Source organism: Salvelinus fontinalis, chromosome 18 (genome assembly GCF_029448725.1).
Source record: "Salvelinus fontinalis isolate EN_2023a chromosome 18, ASM2944872v1, whole genome shotgun sequence".
Taxonomy (NCBI): Eukaryota; Metazoa; Chordata; class Actinopteri; order Salmoniformes; family Salmonidae; genus Salvelinus; species Salvelinus fontinalis.
The window spans coordinates 17,475,577-17,498,160 of NC_074682.1; positions in this window are offsets into that span (position 1 = coordinate 17,475,577).

The following is a 22,584-nucleotide window of genomic DNA, read 5'->3' on the forward strand; positions in this document are numbered from 1 at the left end:
GCACAACCATAAAAAAGAAAACATATGTGGGGGGGTTTCACATTGCATTGACAATGCATCTTTCGTCATTCTGCCTGTGTGTATATATGAGTGAGTAATGTGACATCTGGATGCTGGTTTGCTCAGCGATAGCCCTCTACAGAAGTAGGGAAAACACAGAAGGTTGTTGTTTTTGGTTCTTCCGCCAGACCTGTGTGACTTCTACACAAAGATGACAGGGTGGTCTCTTATCCCCACCACCCTCCCAAAAGCACTGCTTCTTGGCAGCTAAGAGCACTTCCTTCTTGCTCAGGGCTGTCTGTTGGGACAATATCAGTAGCTCCACCTTTTTTCCTCCGCCTTTGATTAATTACGTATTTTTCTAATTACTGACGGACAGGAAATTAGAAATCTAGGTCAAAATAACATTATAGTTATTTAGTAATATGGGAGCGCCAGTCTACGAGCGATGCATATTTAGTATTCACAGCTGACACTCAAAGTGAGTATCTCCACCTATCCTACACATAGTGCACCATTTTAACAGTTGCATTCTAAACTCATTTTTTAATTAATGCCACGCAGAGTATTTGAAATGAGTTTTGACAATAGTATACTGTCAAAACTTCACCTATTGGGTGTAAACTGAATGTACTGTATGTGTATGTGAGTACTCCTGCCCTTCAGAGGAGGAGATATGGGACCAGTAAGACCACTGGACTGTTAAACTGCTCTGTTTGTTGTTCACTAGGAGTCTAAATGGGGCTTCATGAATCAGTCTTGTTCTATACCAGTAGTCAGTGGTACACATCAAAATACAATGAACGTGTAATTGTCACATGTTTCATAAACAACAGATGTCGACTGTAAATGAAATACTTACTTACAGGCCCTTCCCAACAATGCAGAGAGACAAATATAGAAAAATAATAACACTAGGAATAAATACACAATGAGTAAAGATAACTTGGCTATATACACGGGGTACCAGTACTGAGTCGATGTGCAGGGGTACGAGGTAATTGAGGTAGTTATGTACATATACACTAGGTAAGGTTAAAGTGACTAGGCAACAGGATACAAAATAAACAGCAGCAGCAGCGTATGTGAGCAGTCAAAAGAGTTAGTGCAAAAAGGGTCAATGCAGATAGTCCAGGTAGCTATTTGGTTAACTATTTAGTAGTCTTATGGCTTAGGGATAGAAGCTGTTCAGGGTCCTGTTGGTTCCAGACTTGGTGCATCTGTACAATGTTTAGGGCCTTCCTCTGACCCTGCCTGGTAAAGAGGTCCTGGTTGGCAGGGAGCTCAGCCCCAGTGATGTACTGGGCCGTACTCATTGCCCTCTGTAGCGCCTTGCGGTCGGATGCCAAGCATCTGCCATACAAAGCAGTGATGCAACCAGTCAAGATGCTCTCATTGGTGCAGCTGTAGAACTTTTTGAGGATCTGAGGGCCCATGCCAAGTCTTTTCAGCATCCTGACATGCTGACTACACCGCTAGCGTCGCGTACATGTTGTTATTCAATTATTGACATACATGTTATTCAAGTATTGCACCCACACTGCTCGCGCGCACCAACGAGTGTCTGCATTGCCAAGGGCTAAAATATAAGTCAGTTCTATTTGTGACGCAGATTGCGCTGCAAGTCCTGCCTCTCCCATCTCCTCATTGGTTTATAGAAGCAGATACCCACGTGCCATCTCCTCATTGGTTATACCCACGTGGGTGACCGAAAGACGAACAGAGGTCGGTGGTGGTAATACAACTTTTATGAAAGTTAGTTGCCAATCGCCATATAAGTCCAAAGAAGAAAAAGTCAGGAAGGAGGAGAGATGACTAGAAACAATTTGGTTGACCGTTTTATGTGTAGATTAATTGTCGGAGTAGAGGACTTTGTACATTTCAGGTAAAATAACAACCCAATGTTTATATCCCAGGACAAATTACCTAGCAACAGCAAGCTAGCTAAATAGGACAAATTAGTTAGCAACTGCAAGCTAACTAGCTAAATTGCCATAAATGTTTAATGCTTTTCGACCTGTCCCCAAATGAATATAATTGGTTCAGAGTTTGTTTTGATATTTTAACCTGCGTGTCTTGATTGTGTTTGGTGTGGGGGGACAAAATCAATTTGCGCACGATGGTGTACGCACGCAGCCAGTTTGGGTATGGTGTGAGGAAGAAGAGGCGTTGTTGTGACCTCTTCAAAACTGTGTTGGTGTGTGTGGACCATGTTATTTCCTTATTGATTCCTTAGGGATGTGGATGTGGAGGATTGTTTGTGGTCAGGGTTTTGCTGCGGTGGTCTTAGCAGGAGCTCACATGCACAAGAATCCCCAGGAGATGGAGGGAGGATGCTCCGTGCACTGCCTATTGCCTTTCTCACCAGATCAGCATAAATGGCAAAGTCAATTTTCATTTATGGCAGTACAATAGCAATGTTATTAAGTGCAAATAAATAAACGTAGCTGTATGGGGCATCAGTAAAAGGACATTCGATGAAACGGGGACTTTTCAATGGGATATGTTTGGTGACTTTATTTTTCTGTATCTTTACGTTTTTGTCCTGCCAACCTCCATATCAACTGATGTCTATCACTCTGGGCACCTGAATTGTGATGGATTTGCTGTTGCCATGGCAACACAGGGGTCAAAGAGGTCTGTTTTTGATACAACGATCCCCCCTCTGAACGTCACTAATCACTGTCTTGTGTAAACAGTTGACGACTGATATTGTTTGTCCCTTTATTATCAGTTTTAAAATGAAACCACCATCTCTCCTTTTCTCCAGGGTTAAACTCCTCTCCCTCACATGTCTTTTTGGGATTCCAGTCGTTATTGCCCAGACAGGGGTTCGCCTCTTGACAAGGATTAGGGATATGTTGTGTCATTCGTCGTCATTATATGGATCCACTGTTGAGGCACCATTGCAGTAAATGAGAGATTAAACCTCAACTAACCGGGACACTTTACCCTAAGTGGGCTATAAAAAGGAATAGCTCTTGATAAAGTGTTGTGGAAAGTGCAAAGCGTGTATAGTCTGTGTGTGTGTGTGTTTTGAGTAGCGTTTCATTTCCCTGAAATGAGGTTGTGGCACATAAAGGTGAGACCCAGCTGGGGTCGGAGCTGGAGCAGCAGACAGCTGCCTTTATCCGTTTACCTCTTAAACTCATACACAGCCTTAAACGGCCTTTACACCCTATTTCCTTCAAACCCCATTTGTCACTCCTCCAGTGAAACTCAATTTCCCTCCAACCACTGAGCACTGTTGAACTGTATCTGACTGTTAATGAGTAATAGATGTGGTGATAACTCGAGAACAATTCACTCAATCATAATCAAATACAATTGATTAGATAGACGAGATTTCTCAAATTGCATCCCGATTCATGAGCAGCGCAGTTGTTATGGCAGCCGCCTCTCTCTTTTGGAGTGGCATTCACGGTCTTGATAAAGCCATGGTGGATTGACCTTGACATTGTCAGCATAAGATCTCAACGTTGTGGCAAGACAAACACAGATTCTCAGATTCCACTGAAGCGGAGCAGACAGATTCACAAGGCAGACTGAACAGACACACACTCACACAAGCTGCGCACTAGCACACGCTCCATGTGAGGGTGGAGTCGAGTGTACGCCATTTTCAAACATTTACTCTGTTTCTTAGGGTTCTTGGGAAATTGTATAAAGAGCAGGTACACATTTGAAATGTTTCAGTAGCTTGCTGCATTGGATTGAACACTATCATTTCTCAACCTCTCCACCAGAATGTCTGCTTGTGATTTATGTGGCACTTATAACAACCACTGACCGCTTATGTTGAAGGTGCAGTGTGAGGATGTAGAGATCTCTATGCTATGAGTGATAATAAAACAAAGAGCAGGCATGGACAAGCTTCAGCGATTGTGCTACTGCAGCTGATACAGCTTCTCACAGGAGGGAACGCTGTCCTTTCTACTACAGCAGATTTGATGAGTCCTATCATGAGTTTGTGCTAACACAGACATGAATGGGTCATAAAATGGAAAACATCATCCTCAGGGCAAACTCACTATTGAAATCCTATTATCTTCAGATTGGCCATAATATGATATGAGCTTATTCTGCAGAATAAACACTTGCTCTGTTTATTATATCAGTTTCAGCATTTCTCCCCTCCTGCCAATGGGGGGGGGGGGGGGGCTGTGCTTATGCTCAACTGCACTTTTCATTACCTTACTAAGGTAAGGTGAGGAGGTTAGGAGTAACAGAGGTGAGGGAACACACTTCCACGTTGCTTCTATAGCCGAGGAGAAATGAGAAGAAACGTGCGGAGTCGTTTTTATTAAAGTGTCAGCAGACAGTGAGATGTGACAGACAGGGAAATGAAGCGGTGGTGGATGGTGAGGAGGAACAGGAGATGTCTGACTCAGATACTACAGTAGGGGACTAATTAAGGCCTCCACGGGCAACAGCACAGTACACTCCACAGTACAAGTAGCAGGGACTAGAATAGCCTTTAAATGTGCAATATTAATGTTGCTAACATTCTAATGGTTTGCCTAATTTCATTTTACGTGACAAAGCAAGTAATGTATAGAGTGTAGAGAATCATTGTACCATCTAAACCACTAAATGTATTGCAGAGCTTTGATAGGAATTCCAATCAAGACTACATTATTCATCAATCATATTACAAAACATAGCGACAGTCTGATGAGACATGATGAAGACCACGTTTCTGAGACGTCTGATGAAAGAACCTCCAGTCCAGACGGATTCTGACCTGTGGGCCTATAGACCTTCTAACCAATCAAACCTGCTTTTTCTCTCTTAGAGAGCCGCCTCAGTCGCCTCGTCTCGTCTGATATGTGCATCACTTACTGCAAGGAATAATGGGAGAGATCATCCACCACAAAGGCACCCACAGAAACATCTCCAGCTCAACCTGATTACTGGTTGGAGCGGGAAGTATAAGCATTTCACTGCACTTGTGATAACATCTGCAAAATATGTGTACACAACCAATAAAATCCGATTTGATTTCATAATGACAGCTAATACACGTTCCCTAGCATGTTCAATTGGCGCAACTTTCTCAACACGCCAAACAACTATTCAATAAAAATGAATAGAAATCATAACACTTATACTCACTGGAAGGAACAGATGTGTTGACTGTGTTGGTATAAACGGTCCATCCTCTGATTCATAGTGTATGTGTACACTTATAGACACCCTACTTATTCTCCCTCAGTGCTTATCTTGTAAACCAATGTAATTAACAGAACATTTAGCTAAACATCGACCTGCAGTACATATTTTACACGTCATTCTCTAGGCAGTTTAATTGAATTGTATCGCCATTCAAAGTGACACCAGCATCTCCCTGGACACCACTTAGTAAATAGAGTAATACTGTGATTAAAATGTTTCACTGCCTCAGTACGGCTAATATCTGTTTTCTACTTAAAACACTATCTTATTACATTATACCTTATCCCTTTGATCTCTTTCTTTCCCTGATGATATCACTTCCTGAAATAATACTTGTGTTTTCCTGATGATATCACTTCCTGAAATAATACTTGTTTTTTCCTGATGATATCACTTCCTGAAATAATACTTGTTTTTTCCTGATGATATCACTTCCTGAAATAATACTTGTTTTTTCCTGATGATATCACTTCCTGAAGTAATACTTGTTTATTACAAAGGCCTAGTATGTACTGTGTTATTCATATAAAGTAATGAAGTTTTACGGTGAGACACGATGGTAATAAAGGCAGCGTGTTGAGATAAGCAGGATGAATGAGAGAAGCTATATTATAACGAAGGGCTGTTTGGCATCCTATTGAAGGCCATTAAATGTGATCGTGTCCTTTAATGCTGAACACAGCGCCAGGCTGCCAGCCACACCAGAGCAATAAATCCCAACCTCTTCTTTGAGTCATCAGGTTTTAATGTGAACATCCAGTCTCAGCACATATAGGCTAAGTGATCTAACGTGTGTGTGATCAACGGAGCGTATGTTCAAATGTATGCGTTCAGTGATACAGTGTCCTCAGAGACTTAATGTATCCCTCTGTGGCAGAGCGCGGACAAAAAAATTGATTTACGTTCTGCCCTGATTAGCAACGCTCTCTCTATCGCTCTCTCCTCCCAACTCTTGCTACTCTTTCATCCTATTCTTCCCCCTATCTACAGTATAGGCCCATCTACCTCTTTACACACCTACCATGCCTTCTCTGAAGTAACATTTCAAAAACAGTGGAAGAGCTGCACAGTAGCTACCACATCTCACACAGGTTCTGTATTAGTGTTGTACAGCTCACTGGAAGTGTATTGCATTGTACCTTCCTGGGGAGCACTGTGGAGCTGTATTTGTACTGTCGCTGAGGAAGAGCTGTATTTGTGGTGTTGTGATGGACTGATGCAGGTATTGAAACAGGCGGGCAGGAGTAGATTTCGCCTGTCTGGTTCTAATCTACTAGGGGGCTGGACCTACAGGCTGGGTTTAACACTGAGTTAAATCCACCAAATCTAGAGTGGGTCACAGGAGAGTCTATTGTATGAACTGCCACATCTCTACTGTGCCTTGGGGACCAATACTTATAGTACAGAATGGCCTTTGACGAGATGAAGATTTCAAAAAAGATCATGTTCTTTTTATGTACATCAATTGTTGCTATTTGTCATTTGTTCATGACATATGACAAAACTGTTCAGCTGAAGTATCACCAAGGGAATCATAATTCTGTGGAAAAGTTGTTGTTGATATCAAACAATATCTTAAGGGTTTTGGTAGATGTCTGCCCCCTTGGCAGCACAGAGAGAGGAAATGTGGAGATGAGAATATTGAGTAAATATAGCCCGTCTTTTGATGAATCCCAAAGGGTTCATGCTCTTACTTGGATTGATTGGTTGCGATACAACACACAGAGGAGCATCTAGCATCTAGTACCTAGTTGGATATTTTGCAACATTATTGGAATGCAATAGAGCTCTACAGGTATACTACCACAAGGGTTATGTTGAAGTAGCAGTAAATCAGTAGTGTACCGCCTTTAGAGGATTTAAAATGAGTGGCTGTACAGATGGGACCTCCCTTGCTCTAGTCAAGCTAATATGGTAATATCAGGCCCAGCACGGCCCACCTCCTCAGTAGACACAGGCCCAGGATTTACTCTTGTTGTTACCTCAGCAGAGCGTTTCATTTCCTGGCCATTTGCGTCTGTTAATGGTACAAGCAGGCGTGTGTCAGTACTGGCAATCACTCAGGGCGACGCTGGGAGACAGTGACACACAGCAGCATCATTACCACATGCAGAAGACAGACTGCCCCTCCCGCCTCCCCGTACTGGCTACACATGATCAGGACCAGGCTGAAATGGCTGGGGTGGAGAGAGGATACTAGTGTGTGTGTGTGTGTGTGTGTGTGTGTGTGTGTGTGTGTGTGTGTGTGTGTGTGTGTGTGTGTGTGTGTGTGTGTGTGTGTGTGTGTGTGTGTGTGTGTGTGTGTGTGTGTGTGTGTGTTGTGTGTGTGTGTGTGTTATGATGAACACATTGTTACAGAACTGGTTTTTAATCAAGAGCCCATCTCAGTTGTGAACTAATGAACGCAACACAATATCATAGGTTATGGAAAATACTGAGCAAACCTAACAATAAATGTCTTCTTGCGTTCTTGGGGCTAGTGTGTTCCTGTGACTCCCCATTTGGTCAAGTACAACAGGATCATTCTAAATAAGTGTCAGCAAGTGAGTGACATTTGATAATGTGTCTTCTCTCTGGGTGCCTGAAGGATGAGGAGAGTCATTCTAAGTCACTGTCATGGAACTCTGTCCCCACTGCCGTTGTGTTTACCATACAATTTTTTTTTAAATGCAGTGACTTTGCTGATAACTACTTTATTGCAAAAACATGTACTTCTGATGACGGTGATATGTGGTTGTCTCACCTAGCTATCTTATGAAGGAATCAACTGTAAGTCGCTCTGGACGAAAGTGTCTGTGTCACGCCCTGACCATAGAGAGCTGTTTATTCTCTGTTGGTTGGGGCATGATAGTGACTAGGGTGGGTCATCTAGGTGTTTAATGGTTTATGTTGGCCTGGTATGATTTCCAATCAGAGACAGCTGTTTATTGTTGTCTCTGATTGGGGATCATATTTAGGCAGCCATTTCCCTTTTGTGTTTCGTGGGATCTTGTCTACAGATAGTTGCCTGTGTGCACACCAGGAGCTTCACGTTTCGTTTGTGCTTTATTGTTTTTGTTTGGTGAGCTTGTATTATTTAAAAGATGTGGAACTCTATGCATGCTGCGCCTTGGTCCAATTATTTCAACGAACGTGACAGTCTGCTAAATGATTAAAATGTAAATGTCATTGTGCGACTAGAAAGAAACAGGTGTATACATTAGGCCTGTTGATGTCGTTACATACTGCTTGTACATCTGGATATCCCATTTTAGAAAACAAGAACCACAGAGTAGACACAGGTGAACAATCTAATGATTCGTTAAATGCTCAAATGAATGCTCATTATGAACGATACAGCTCATATTGTACTCTCAACTACTGGCAAGAGTCGTAACAATTATATAATTATGGGGTGCTGCTGTTAAATTGAGTGATAATGGCAGGACATTAAATCCCTTTTTATTACTGTGCATATTGGGAATTCCGTTCCATTATATGTGCATATAAAATTACTAATTATCTCAGAATGTGAGATCTACAGCTACAGTACCTCTGTACCAATCTGCTGGTGGGGAGAAATGGGCTATTAGATTGCAGAAACATACATTTGAAGATACAAAACCCACAATTCACAAGTTTTGCTTTAAAAGTGAATTGGCCAAGTCTGTGGTTTATGAAGTGTTTAATAAAGGCATATTGTCAGAGACGAGAGACAGGCTGAGGGCCCCACACTGTATCTGTATCTGTATCCCTGTCGCCAGCACAGGGCCTGCAGCACTCCCTCCGCCCGGCCACCCCCTCCTCAGTAATGTCCTCAGCGGAGAGGAAGGATATACCCCACTTCCTAGGGCTCCACCCTGCCCAAGCCCAGTGTACTGAGAGAAAAGAGGAGAGTATACAAATGTGGGCCTGAAAGACTCTCCAGGGGATGAACCTGAGGGTGGGAACAGACAAACATGAAGCACCAGTCCAAAGCCTCTCCACTGCAAACACACGTTCACCCATTGGAAAATGTTGGAGGAATGGAGCATCTGTCTGTTAAGGTCCATCATATAAGCTTGTTCCAAAATAGTTATCCTTTGTCCAACATTGCAGTGGTAGACCTACCTGACAATGTTATATATGTTATGCCTTGTACAAGTATGCCCCTGTGACGTCATTACGTATGCTGGACACTGTGTACCATAGGGCACTGAAGTTTGTCACTAATTCTAAAGCTCTCACTCATTACTGTACCCTCTATACAATAGTGGGCTGGCAATCCTTAGCTCTTTGGAGATTAAATCCTTGGCACGTTTTTATTTATACTTGTGTAACTACATTGTCCAACAGACAAATTAAAACTATCGACTGCACTCACATGACTTGTTGATTGTGCCTAAAGCCTATACAGAGCTAGGGAAAAAAGATTTCCAGTTCTCTGCCCCTTCTGCTTGGAACAAGCTGCTAATGGTCCTGAAATTACAGGAGCTTGTCTTTTTAAATTAGTTTAAAGATAGGTTAAATAATATAATGGAAAATGAAGTGGGGGCCTGTCAATGTTTTGACACCTAGTTGCACCACATTTTCCCAAACCATTTTGTAGTTTTTTTTTTTGCATTTTCCCTCTTGAGTTCCAAATATCTATAACGGTTCCCGCAGCATACGTTTTTTATGGGAGTGATGTCAGAATGCACAAACTGTTCCCAAATGTGATTGTTACACAACAGGACAGTCAACCTGCGCTGTCCTCAAACCAAGGCACACTGCCTGCTAATTATCTATAGGCTATGTTTCAACTTGTCCATTTCTAATTATTTTCTAACAAGTTTTCATTTCTAACAACAGTTTGAACTGAGGTGTGTTCTGCTTCCTCATTAATTCACATAAGAAGTAGCCAATTTCATTGTTGCGGACAATTTATGTTTGAGGATTTACTGAGCTGGACAAACTTCTCTCTTTAACAAGAGCCCAAGCACTTCCCAAGTGTTTCCCAGATCAAGTATGAAGACATTGTGCATCTCTAGTCAGAAAATAACTTGCACAAACTTTTCCCCCCTGGCACATTATCCAGCTGGTGCCTGCATTGCCTTCATTGTTGTTTTACTTACAAATAATAATTTTGGACGTGTGTACATCGAAGATTTGTAATATGAAAAGTGGCCAAATTAAGCTAATATTTTTCAGGCAATGGGCGCAGCCATCTTTGATTTTGACTTTGTGTATTTGTGTCTTATAGTGAAAGGCATTAGGACATTTTTGCTTGTCAAACATAAACAAACATGGCTCCAATCATAAAGAATTTAGCTGCTGTTAAATGCTGTGACCCGCATCTCTTTTCTAAACAATATTAAATGTTTCCCTCATGCTCACCAGAGATGTGGTACATTGCAAACAAGTCTAGCTGTTAGGTCGCTAACTCGTGTTTTTTTTGTCAACGCAACCTGTTATTTAGACTGGTTTATGGAATGAATTTGGCTGTGGATGTCACGTTCGTCATAAAGATCGGACCAAGGTGCAGCGTCGTATGCGTACATTCTGTTATTAAAGAAAGAACACTGAACAAACTAACAAAACAGCAAAACGAACGAAACGTGACGCTAATATGAATAGTGCAGACAGGCAACTAAACATAGAATAAGAAACCACGAACACAAAAGGGAAAATGGCTACCTAAATATGATCCCCAATCAGAGACAACGATAAACAGCTGCCTCTGATTGGGAACCGTATCAGGTTACCATAGACAAACAAATACCTAGACCTACAAAACCCCTAGACATACAAAAACTCTAGACAATACAAAAACTAGCATACCCACCCTCGTCACACCCTGACCTAACCAAAATATAACGAAAACAGAGATATCTAAGGTCAGAGCGTGACAGTGGATGTGTTCTCGTTTATCTTTTACAATAAAGGGTCACATTTAGGAATAAAGTTGTGAGTACCTTTTATTTCCCATCAGTACAAAACATTGTTTAAATGCTTTTCAGACAACAATGCTGTTGAGAAGCATTTGTTGCATCATACGTTCTGTTTTTACTGTTCCAACCACATATTTGCGATGGTACGCTGCAGAGACCACTCAACAATGATCGGAAATATGTGTCAATTAAACTGTGCTTTGTGTTTTATGTTGTAAATGTGTCTGCACCTTTGTCTGCTGCTATTTAGGCCAGGTCTCTCTTGTAAAAGAGATTGTTAATCTCAGTGAGACTAAACTGGTCAAATAAAGGTAAAATAATTATAATAAATAAACAGTCCATAGTCAAATAAATAATTCCAGGTTCTTTGTTTTGCTCAGCAGATGAAATTCTGCAGAACTAGGGATAGGTTCTTATCTCTACAACGTAATCTCTTTCAGCATGGGGAGCCAATGCTATTGGAGGAACACAAGACATGGAAGGACAGGAAGTATACTGAGGAGGACAGGAAATAAGAAGCACATGCAGGAATAAACGGGGTTGAAATAGCCAGAGAGGAAATTTCCGTTCCTCTGTTTGAAGGCTTTCTTGTAGTTATATTCCTCTTCTGTGTTTGAAAGACACAGCCGGTGCTTCCCTGTCAGATGCAGGTACTGATAGGAAGATCACATTCAAACATCCAATACAATGATACAGATCAGCAACGAGGAGACACCAAACCACTTCTCCCTGTCTAGAGGCACATAAGGACTGATAAACCTTTTTAGTGTGAAAATAATATACAGTGCCTTCAGAAAGTATTCACACCCCTTGACTTTTTCCACATTTTGTTGTGTGACAGCTTGAATTTTTACAAATTAATTTAAAATGAAAAGCTGAAATGTCTTGAGTCAATAAGTTTTCAACCCCTTTGTTATGGTATGCTTAAATAAGTTCACGAGTAAAAATGTGCATAACAAGTCACATAATAAGTTGCATGGACTCACTCTGTGTGCATTAGTAGTGTTTAAAAATATTTTTTTAATCTCTTAAATGTAAAGTCCCCATTATATATTTTTTAATTCAATTCAGTCTGTTATAACTCTAGCCCCTATTTGCAAACCAGTGGTGGAAAAAGTACCCAATGTTCATACTTGAGTAAAAGTAAGGATACCTTAAAAGAAAAGGACTCAAGTAAAAGTGAGTCAACCAGTAAAATACTACTTGAGTAAAAGTCTAAAAATACTTGGTTTTAAATATACTTAAGTATCAAAAGTAAAAGTATAAATCATTTAAATTGTCTTATTAAGTAAACCAGACAACACAATTGTCTTGTTTTTTTTTTTACTTACAGATAGCCAGGGGCACAGTTCAACACTCAGCCACAATTCACAAATGAAGCATTTGTGTTTAGTGAGTCTGCCAGATCAGAGGCATTAGGAATGACCAGGGATGTTTTCTTGATAAGTGCATGAATTAGGCAATTGTCCTGTCCTGCAAAGCATTCAAAATGTAACGAATACTTTTGAGTGTCAGGGAAAATGTAAGGAGTAAAAAGTACATTATTTTATTTAAGAATGTAGTGGAGTAAAAGTAAAAGTAGTCAAAAAAAAGAAATAGTAAAGTACAGATACCCCCAAAAACGATTTAAGTAGTACTTAAAAGTATTTTTTACTTAACCTCTTATGGCTGGGGGCAGTATTGAGTAGCTTGGATGAATAAGGTGCCCAGAGTAAACTGCCTGCTCCTCCGTCTCAGTTGCTAATATATGCATATTATTAGTACATTTGGATAGAAAACACTCTGAGGTTTCTAAAACTGTTTGAATGATGTCTGTGACTATCACAGAACTCATATGGCAGGCAAAATCCTGAGAAAAAATCCAACCAGGAAGTGGGAAATCTGAGGTTGGTCGATTTTCAACTCAGCCCCTATTGAAGATACAGTGGGATATTGGTCATGTTGCACTTCCTACGGCTTCCACTAGATGTTAACCGTCTTTAGAAACTTGTTTGAGGCTTCTACTGTAAAGGGGGGCTGAATGAGAGGGGATTGAGTCAGAGGTCTGGTAGAGTGCCAGGAGCAGGTCACGCGCTTTCACATGAGAGGTAGCTCCCATTCCATTGGCTTTTTCTGAAGACAAAGGAATTCTCCGGTTGGAACATTATTGAAGATTTATGTTAAAAACATCCTAAAGATTGATTCTATATATCGTTTGACATGTTTCTACGGACGGTAACGGAACTTTTTGATATTTCGTCTGCAACTAGTGAACGAGCTTCGTGAATTTTGATTTGTTTACCGAACGCGCTAACAAAAGTAGCTATTTGTACATAAATGATGGACATTATCGAACAAATCAAACATTTATTGTGGAACTGGGATTCCTGGGCGTGCATTATGATGAAGATCATCAAAGGTAAGTGAATATTTATAATGTTATTTCTGACTTCTGTTGACTGCACAATATGGCGGATATCTTTTTGTCTTGATTGGGCTCTGAGCGCCGACCTCAGATTATTGCATGGTTTGCTTTTTCCGTAAAGCTTTTTTGAAATCTGATGCAGCGGTTGCATTAAGGAGAAGTGTATCTAAAATTTCATGTATAACACTTGTATCTTTGATCAACGTTTATTATGAGTATTTCTGTAAATTGATGTGGCTCGCTGCAAAATCACCGGATGTTTTTGGAACTACTGAACATAACGCGCCAATGTATACTGAGATTTTTTAAATATAAATATGAACTTTACCGAACAAAATATACATGTATTGTGAAACATGAAGTCCTATGAGTGTCATCTGATGGAGCTCATCAAAGGTTAGTGATTCATTTTATCTCTATTTCTGCTTTTTGTGACTCCTGTCTTTGGCTGGATAAATGGCTGTGTTTTTCTGTGATTTGGCGGTGACCTAACATAATCGTTTGTGGTGCTTTCAATGTAAAGCCTTTTTGAAATCGGACACTGTGGTGGGATTAACAACAAGATTACCTTTAAAATGGTATAAGATACTTGTATGTTTGAGGAATTTTAATTATGAGATTTCTGTTGTTTGAATTTGGCGCCCTGCACTTTCACTGGCTGTTGTCACATCGATCCCGTTAACGGGATCGCAGCCATAGTACTTTACACCTCTGCTGCAAACGCAGGGTGTCTGCGGAAAGCTGAGTATCTTGGCTGTTGCTCGGTTCCTTAAATCTTTGGTGTGACCATATATGGGGACGAATATATAAGGGAAAGTCGAGCAGATAACCTAATTTCAAGATGGCTGCTACCTGCATTTCAGATAGCGTTATGAAGCATAAACAAAATAAACACAGATACACACTGAAAGCCAGAAGTCCACAGATCATGAGGATATATTATTTGTCTGCCTGGGACCTACCATTATTGATCACCAGCCCCGAGAGTCAAATTTTTTATTTTACACAATGTTTTCACCAAACAGCAAACATCTTACAAGGTAAGCTTCGATTTGGTCTGTGTTTGAGCTATAGGTATCAAATGAATCCTTAGGTTGTTAGGAACAAATCTAGTGTAACGTCCTGACCAGAGTTCTCATGTGTTTTGCTTGTTTAGTGTTGGTCAGGACGTGAGCTGGGTGGGAATTCTATGTTGTGTGTCTAGTTCGTCTGTTTCTGTGTTCAGCCTAATATGGTTCTCAATCAGAGACAGCTGTCAATCGTTGTCCCTGATTGAGAATCATATATAGGTGGCTTGTTTTGTGTTGGGGATTGTGGGTGGTTGTTTCCTGTCTCTGTGTTTGTGGTCTGCACCAGATAGGACTGTCTCGGTTTTTCATGTTTGTTGTTTTGTATTGTTGTAAGTGTTCACAGTTCGTTATAGTAAACATGTTGAACACTAACTGCACTGCATTTTGGTCCTCTCCTTCATCCCAGGAAGAAAGCCGTTACATCTAGCCTATTGCCAATGTTATCTGAAGATGTATGACTTAATGGAAACATCGAATGTCCATCGAGTGACTATATCTTTGGGCATCAAAAATATGATGTCGCCTGCTTACGTGCTGTAGGCATCCATTACACAGGGGATTGGCTACTAAAAAAGACAGCTATGAATAAGTATACCGACCAAAAATCTCGGGAATCAGGGGAGCGATTTGGACAACGAGGTTTTCGACTCGGCTGACGAAGATTGCTGTCTAGAAGGATTGGATCCACTTTTAGATCTGTAAGTAAATAGTTTTCATGACTTTATATTTCTAATTTACTATATGTATTTTTTGTTTTTTATAAGTTGTCTGCTTTTTGTGCTTTGGATTTGGTTTACATAGGCCTATTTAACAAATCATTAAAATTGTATATTATTCTAACGTAGTTATTGTCTGTTTCATATTAGTTCACTGTTTGCTGTTCTGTTTCATCCTTAAAACTTTGGAGAGGCCAATAAACTCTCATGGCCATTGTTTATTTGTTGTTCTCCTCTCTGCCTTTGTCTCCGAAGTGTTACTGCATTGTCACTGTACAGATACAGTTAAGGTTTGGTGTTTTTACTTTACAGTAATGTTGTTTTGTAGATCTTGTCAACTGTAATTCTGTGTGTCTTACGACTTCACCCCCCACTGCTATATCAGTCTGATGGTTCTACGTCCATTTTTCATAGACCTCTTGAAAAAGAAAATAGGGGCTTGTGGTACCATTTGTCCTAACAGAACCGGTTTCTCCGAGACCAAGGTAAACAGCATGACAAAGACAGCGGAGAGGGGGACCATACGTTGGATCAAGACTAACAAGCTGCATTTTGTGAAATGGAAGGACACTAGGGAAGTAACTATGCTCACCAGACCGCATGAGGCATTCAATAACAACCATGTCTCAAGGAGGGTGAAAAATGCCAATGGGGCACGAGTGAGGAAGAATGTCCCCATTCCTGTTTCTGTGAAGAACTACAATGACAGCATGGGCGGTGTCAACCTATCTGATGCTCTGATAGGCTACTACCAGGTCCTCCACAAGACCAGGAAGTGGTATAAGACAACTTTTTTTTACCACTTTGTGGACATTGCTACAGTAAATGCTTGCTTTCATTCTCCACAAGCAGATGGCCAAAGCAAAAGGTTAAACCCCTCTCTCCCAGTTGGCCTTCAGAGAGCAGCTGGTGTTGGAAATGGCTGAATTGGGGGCCCAAAGTAACTTCACAACCGCCACAAGACCCCCCACTCAAAGTGAGCTCCACTATCCAACACACATACAAAAAGACAAAAGGAAGAACTGCAAGCATTGCACAAAACACAAGGGGGGGAAAGGTGAAATGCCAGATCTTCTGTCCGAAATGCCAGGTTGATTTTTGTTTCCTGGCAGAGGTGGACTGCTTCAAAGACAATCAGGACATGTACAAGCTATGGCGAAAGTTAAATCTAATCATCTACACAACGGATGTAAAACAAACATGAATGCCATTTGGAAATAGTTCAGCTTATTTCTATTTGTGCACCTTTTTTAGTGAAGGACACGTGTGCAACCAAGTTTGTGTTTGGTAATACATTTTATATATATTTTTAATATATCTCTGTTGCTTTTATATTATTTTTGTAAACAGTTCATTTTTATGTAGGACCAATACATTGGATATGCCTAGGTTAAATGTTAAGGCACTTTGGAGAGGTTGAAACAAACATGGATATCCCCTGTTTGACCCCCAAAACCACCACAATGTTTGAAAGAGTTGGGTGTTGTATACATTTCGTTTTTATAGTGAACAATACCTATTAGGCACATCCAGTGTGCTAAAACAGTGCAATTACCACATTCGGACACTTTGGAGAGGTTGAAAGGACAAATATGTAATAGCATTGGAATTATCTAATTTACAGACATATGCCACTTGGAGAGGTTTAGGGACACTTGGAAATGTCCCGTGACCACACCTGACACCACTTACTAAAACATCTGCCCGTTTCTAGTTAGGTCTATCAATCCCATTTTTTTCTGATATTGTTCTCATGTTGTGGATGCTATCTGATGTGTTTTCAGCTCTGGTCATCAATAATTCACTTGTAGCTTATCAATGAAAGATGACTTTCAAAATAAAACAAAGTTATTTTGTGTGTGCTTGATCTTGTTTATTCTGAGCTATGTGATGCCTATCTGTTGTCTGATAATTTCCTCATAATCTCCCAGATGTCTTCTTTCCAAATATACCAAGTTTTTGCATGTCAGAATCATGTAATTACACATGAATAGCTTTTGGGTATGTGTACTTAGATGGAAATCTACATTTTGCCATTACATGTAAGAGGTTAATGACTACCTCATCTCTGTACCCCACACATACAATTATATGTAAGGTCCCTCGGTCGAGCAGTGAATTTCAAACACAGATTCAACCACAAAGACCAGGGAGGTTTTCCAATGCATTGCAAGAAAGGGCACCTATTGGTAGAAGGGTCAAAATAAAATAAAAAGCAGCCATTGAATATCCCTTTGAGGATGGTGAAGTTACTAATTACCCTTTGGATGGTGTATCAATGCACCCAGTCATTATAAAGATATGAGCGTCCTTCCTAACTCAGTTGCCGATAGGTCAATGGTGACTTTAAAACAGTTAAAGAGTTTAATGGCTGTGATAGGAGAACACTGAGGTTCGATCAACAACAATACTAACGTAATTGACTGAGTGAAAAGAAGGAAGCCTGGACAGAATACCTGTTTGTAGCAAGGCACTAAAGTAATACTGCAAAAAAAATGTGGCAAAGCAATTAGCTTTTTGTCCTGAATACAAATAGTTATTTTTGGGGCAAATTCAATACAACACATTACTGAGTACCACTCCATATTTTCAATCATAGTTGTGGCTTGTTTTGGTTATGTTTGTAATCTTTAAGGACTGGGGAGTTTGTCAGGATAAAAAAGAAACCGAATCGAGCTAAGCACATGCAAAATCCTACTAAGCACAGGCAAAAACCTGGTTCAGTCTGCTTTCCACCTGACACTGGGAGATAAACAATGAGTTACAGTTTTGGCTTAAATCTGCATAAAAAATCTATGGCAAGACTTTAAAATGGTTGTCTAGCAATGATCAATAACCAACTTGACAGAGCTTGAAGAATTTTCAAAATAATAATGGGCAAATATTGCACAATCCAGGTGTGCAAAGCTCTTAGAAATTTACCCAGAAAGACTCTCAGCTGTAACCGCTGCCAAAGGTGTTTCTAACATGTATTGACTCAGGGGTGTGAATACATGTAAACGAGCTATTTCTGTATTTCCTTTTCAATCAATTTGTAGTGTGTCAATGTCAAAAAACATGTTTTCACTTTGTCATTATGGGGTGTTGTGTGTAGACGGGTGAGAAAAAGCATATATTTAATCAATTTTGAATTTATGCTGTAACACAACAACATGTGAAATAAGTCAAGTGGTATGAATACATTCTGAAGGCACTGTATAATGCTTGCAGTAATATTAGCACGATTACAGGTCCCAAAAACAGATATCAACTCAATGTGTTTAATATGCTTGGTGACTACTATAGTAAGCCTATGCCAAGTGTAAACATTGTTATATAACAGAAGAAATGGCCTTGCATTCCTAAAACAAAAAATCTAAGGTTGTCCTTTTGTCCATTGCATATTCAATGTGTGTGAACATTTTATTTTTGGGCCATTAGAAACACTGGGATCAATGTAAATTCCACTATAGATGTGTTTCTGGATTAGCCTACTTCGGATTCAGCCAACATCACAGAGGCAGGGCCTTTCCTCCATCTTAGAAAAGCTCTTGGGGACAACAGCGGGAAAAAACATGCCAAGCAAGGTCAGTGCTAGCCCTCCACCCCTCCTGGCAGGAACTGCCGAACACAAACTGCCTGTATGTGGGGGTCTGCCCATTAGAAACAGGAAGTACAAAGTGCAAACCAGCAATAACGCCCCACCCACCCCTCACACCAGGAAGACAGCAGAATCCAGAAGATGGACTACTGAACTCCCTTGTTGTTTTTTAAAGACTGATTTAGACTGGTCTATGTGTTAGAGCTTCACTGATACTCTTATGATTAAGACTTTTACAATGCAGGCCCTGGGTCAGTTGTTAAAGGGAGGAAGTGGGGGTCATCAAAACATTTTGGAGGTGAAAAGGTACACTTTGTACAGGTTGGAAGATGGAGATCTGAAAATGCATTGATATGTAGCCAAAGTTCTTGAAAGTGTATCCAGCATCTACACTCATTTGACATGAAATCATCCCCTAGTAGATTATGTTTGTATTTACTTCCACCTTTCCATTCACGTCTAGGGACTCTATGCATTTGCTGCTATCTTGCTTCCTCCACTCTGTCAACCTGATGACATGAAGACAAACTGAAGCTCACAGATCTGAACCATTAAACGCACAACATGCATTTTCACAGCAGATAAGACATATTTACTACGCTTCTGGCACAATGACTACACCCAGGCAATTTCAGCTTAAAGTAAACACATCCATCACATTTTAAATAATTTAATAAGTGTGTAATGCGCATCAGGGGATGTTGTAACTTCTCAAAGGATATGTTCTGTGTTGGACTGTGACGTTATGCCTTTCATAAGCTCCTGGTATGTCTGCACCCTAACAAAGGCCATTGTGTTCTAGAACTGTTGCTTGTATAAAATAACTTATGTAAATCAAATTTTATTTGTCACATGCGCCAAATAAAACAAGTGTAGACGGTACAGGGAAATGCTTACTTACAAGCCCTTAACCAACAACGCTTCAAGAAGTTTTAATGGGAAAAAAGTGTTAAGTAAAAAATGTAAAAATAAAAGTATCAAATAATTAAACAGCAGCAGTAAAATAACAATAGTGAGGCTATATACAGGGGGTACCGGTACAGAGTCAATGTGCGGCGGCACCGGTTAATCAAGGTAATTGAGGTAATATGTATATGTAGGTAGAGTTAAAGTGGCTATGCATAGATTATAAACAGAGAGTAGCAGCAGTGTAAAAGAGGGGTCTGGGTAGCCATTTGAATATCTGTTCTGTAGTCTTATGGCTTGGTGGTAGAAGCTGTTAAGAAGCTTTTTGACCAAGACTTGGCGCTCCAGTACTGCTTGCCATGCGGTAGCAGAGAGAACAGTCTATGACTAGGGTGGCTGGAGTCTTTGACAATTTTTATGGCCTTCCTCTGACACCGCCTGGTATAGAGGTCCTGGATGGCAGGAAACTTGGCCCCAGTGATGTACTGGGCCGTTCGCACTACCCTCTGTAGTGCCTTGCGACCGGAGGCTGAGCAGTTACCATACCAGGCAGTGACGCAACCAGTCAGGATGCTCTCCATGGTGCAGCTGTAGAATCTTTTGAGGATCTGAGGACCAATGCCAAATCTTTTCAGTCTCCTGAGGGGGAATAGGCTTTGTTGTGCCCTCTTCACGACTGTCTTAGTGTGTTTGGACCATGATAGTTTGTTGATGTGGACACCAAGGAACTTGAAGCTCTCAACCTGCTCCACTGCAGCCCTGTCGATGAGAAATGGGGGGTGCTCGGTCCTCCTTTTCCTGTAGTCCACAATCATCTCCTTTGTCTTGATCACGTTGAGGGAGAGGTTGTTGTCCTGCCAGCTCTCTGACCTCCTCCCTATAGGCTGTCTCATCGTTGTCAGTGATCAGGCCTACCACTGTTGTGCCATCGGCAAACTTGATGATGGTGTTGGAGTCGTGCCTGGCCATGCAGTCATGAGTGAACAGGGAGTACAGGAGGGGAATGAGCACGCACCCCTGAGGGGCCCCTGTGTTGAGGATCAGCGTGGCGGATGTGTTGTTATCTACCCTTACCACCTGGAGGCGGCCCATCAGGAAGTCCAGGATCCAGTTGCAGAGGGAGGTGTTTAGTCCCAGGGTCATTAGCTTAGTCATGAGATTTGTGGGCACTATGGTGTTGAACGCTGAGCTGTAGTCAATGAATAGCATTCTAACATAGGTGTTCCTTTTGTCCAGGTGTGAAAGGCCTGTGTGGAGTACAATAGAGATTGCATCATCTGTGGATCTATTGGTGCCGTATTAAAATTGGAGTGGGTCTAGGGTTTCTGGGATAATGGTGATGTTGTGAGCCATGACCAGCCTTTCAAAGCATTTCATGGCTACAGATGTGAGTGCTACGGGTCGGTAGTCATTTAGGCAGGTTACCTTAGTGTTCTTGAGCACAGGGTCTATGGTGGTCTGCTTGAAACATGTAGGTATTACAGACTGGGTCAGGGACAGGTTGAAAGTGTCAGTGAAGACACTTGCCAGTTGGTCAGCGCATGCTCGGAGTACACGTCCTGGTAATCCATCTGGCCCTGCGGCCATGTGTTTAAAATTCTTACTCACATCGGCTACGTACAGCGTGATCACACAGTCGTCCGGAGCAGCTGATGCTCTCATGCATGCTTCAGTGTTACTACGTAGCGAGCATAGAAGTAACGAGCATCGAAGTAATTTCGCTCATCTGGTAGGTTCCTGTCTCTGCGCAGCTCGCGGCTGTGCTTCCCTTTGTAGTGTGTAATAGTTTGCAAGCCCTGCCACATCCGACGAGCGTCGGAGTCAGTGTAGTATGATTAAATCTTAGTCCTGTATTGATGCTTTGTCTGTTTGATGGTTCGTCGGAGGGCACTAATCATTGTATTTTTACCTCCCACTATATAACGGCCATTTTACTCTTGGACTTCTTCCCTGTGAAATCAGAGATAGATCTCCCTCACAGCTGCTTGATTAAAGATGTTTATGTTATACAATTAAATAGTCTCTGCCTAAATCTTTGGTTAGAGTTTTCCACAATACTGCTTTAATTCGCAATTGTTGATGGAGGGAGTACATTTCCTAATTTATTCAGACGCACTTGGCAAGCTACAAGATTTATATTATAGCAAGGAGATTCACACACACGCACATGCACCCACGTGCACAAGCCAGTCGACACAGTGTTTTTCTTGAGTGCGAATATGGATAGTATAATCATGTTCTGAATAACATAGATAAATCACAGGAGCCTAAATCAAACCACTAAGGCGGAGAGAGTAATGAATCACTCACAGCGCAATAACAATCTGGGTAGTGTCCCTATATCCCCTGACAGCACCGCTCACTGCCCTCCATGGAAGACAATAGTGACACATCATCATTACTACTATCACCACTGTAGACTTAGCATACTCTAAATGTACAGTATGGCAATGGGACTCATGTTAGAATAACCTTTCCCCCACAAAATACAATCTATATAAAATGAATGGACACAAATGCTAATGTTGTGTTTCATTGACTTCAAAATTTTAAATTTCAGTGCAAGGAAGATAATGCCATAAACTGATGTAAGGTTCTAGTGAGAGTCCCTACGCTCACTAACAAAGAGAGGCTGCTGCCTACATACAGACTTGAAATCATTGGTCACTTTAATAAATGGATCACTAGTCACTTTAATAATGCCACTTTAATAATGTTTACATATCTTGCATTCCTCATCTCATATGTATATACTGTAATTTATACCATCTATTGCATCTTGCCTATGTCGCTCGGTCATCACTCATCCATTACTTAGATTTGTGTGTATTAGGTAGTTGTTGTG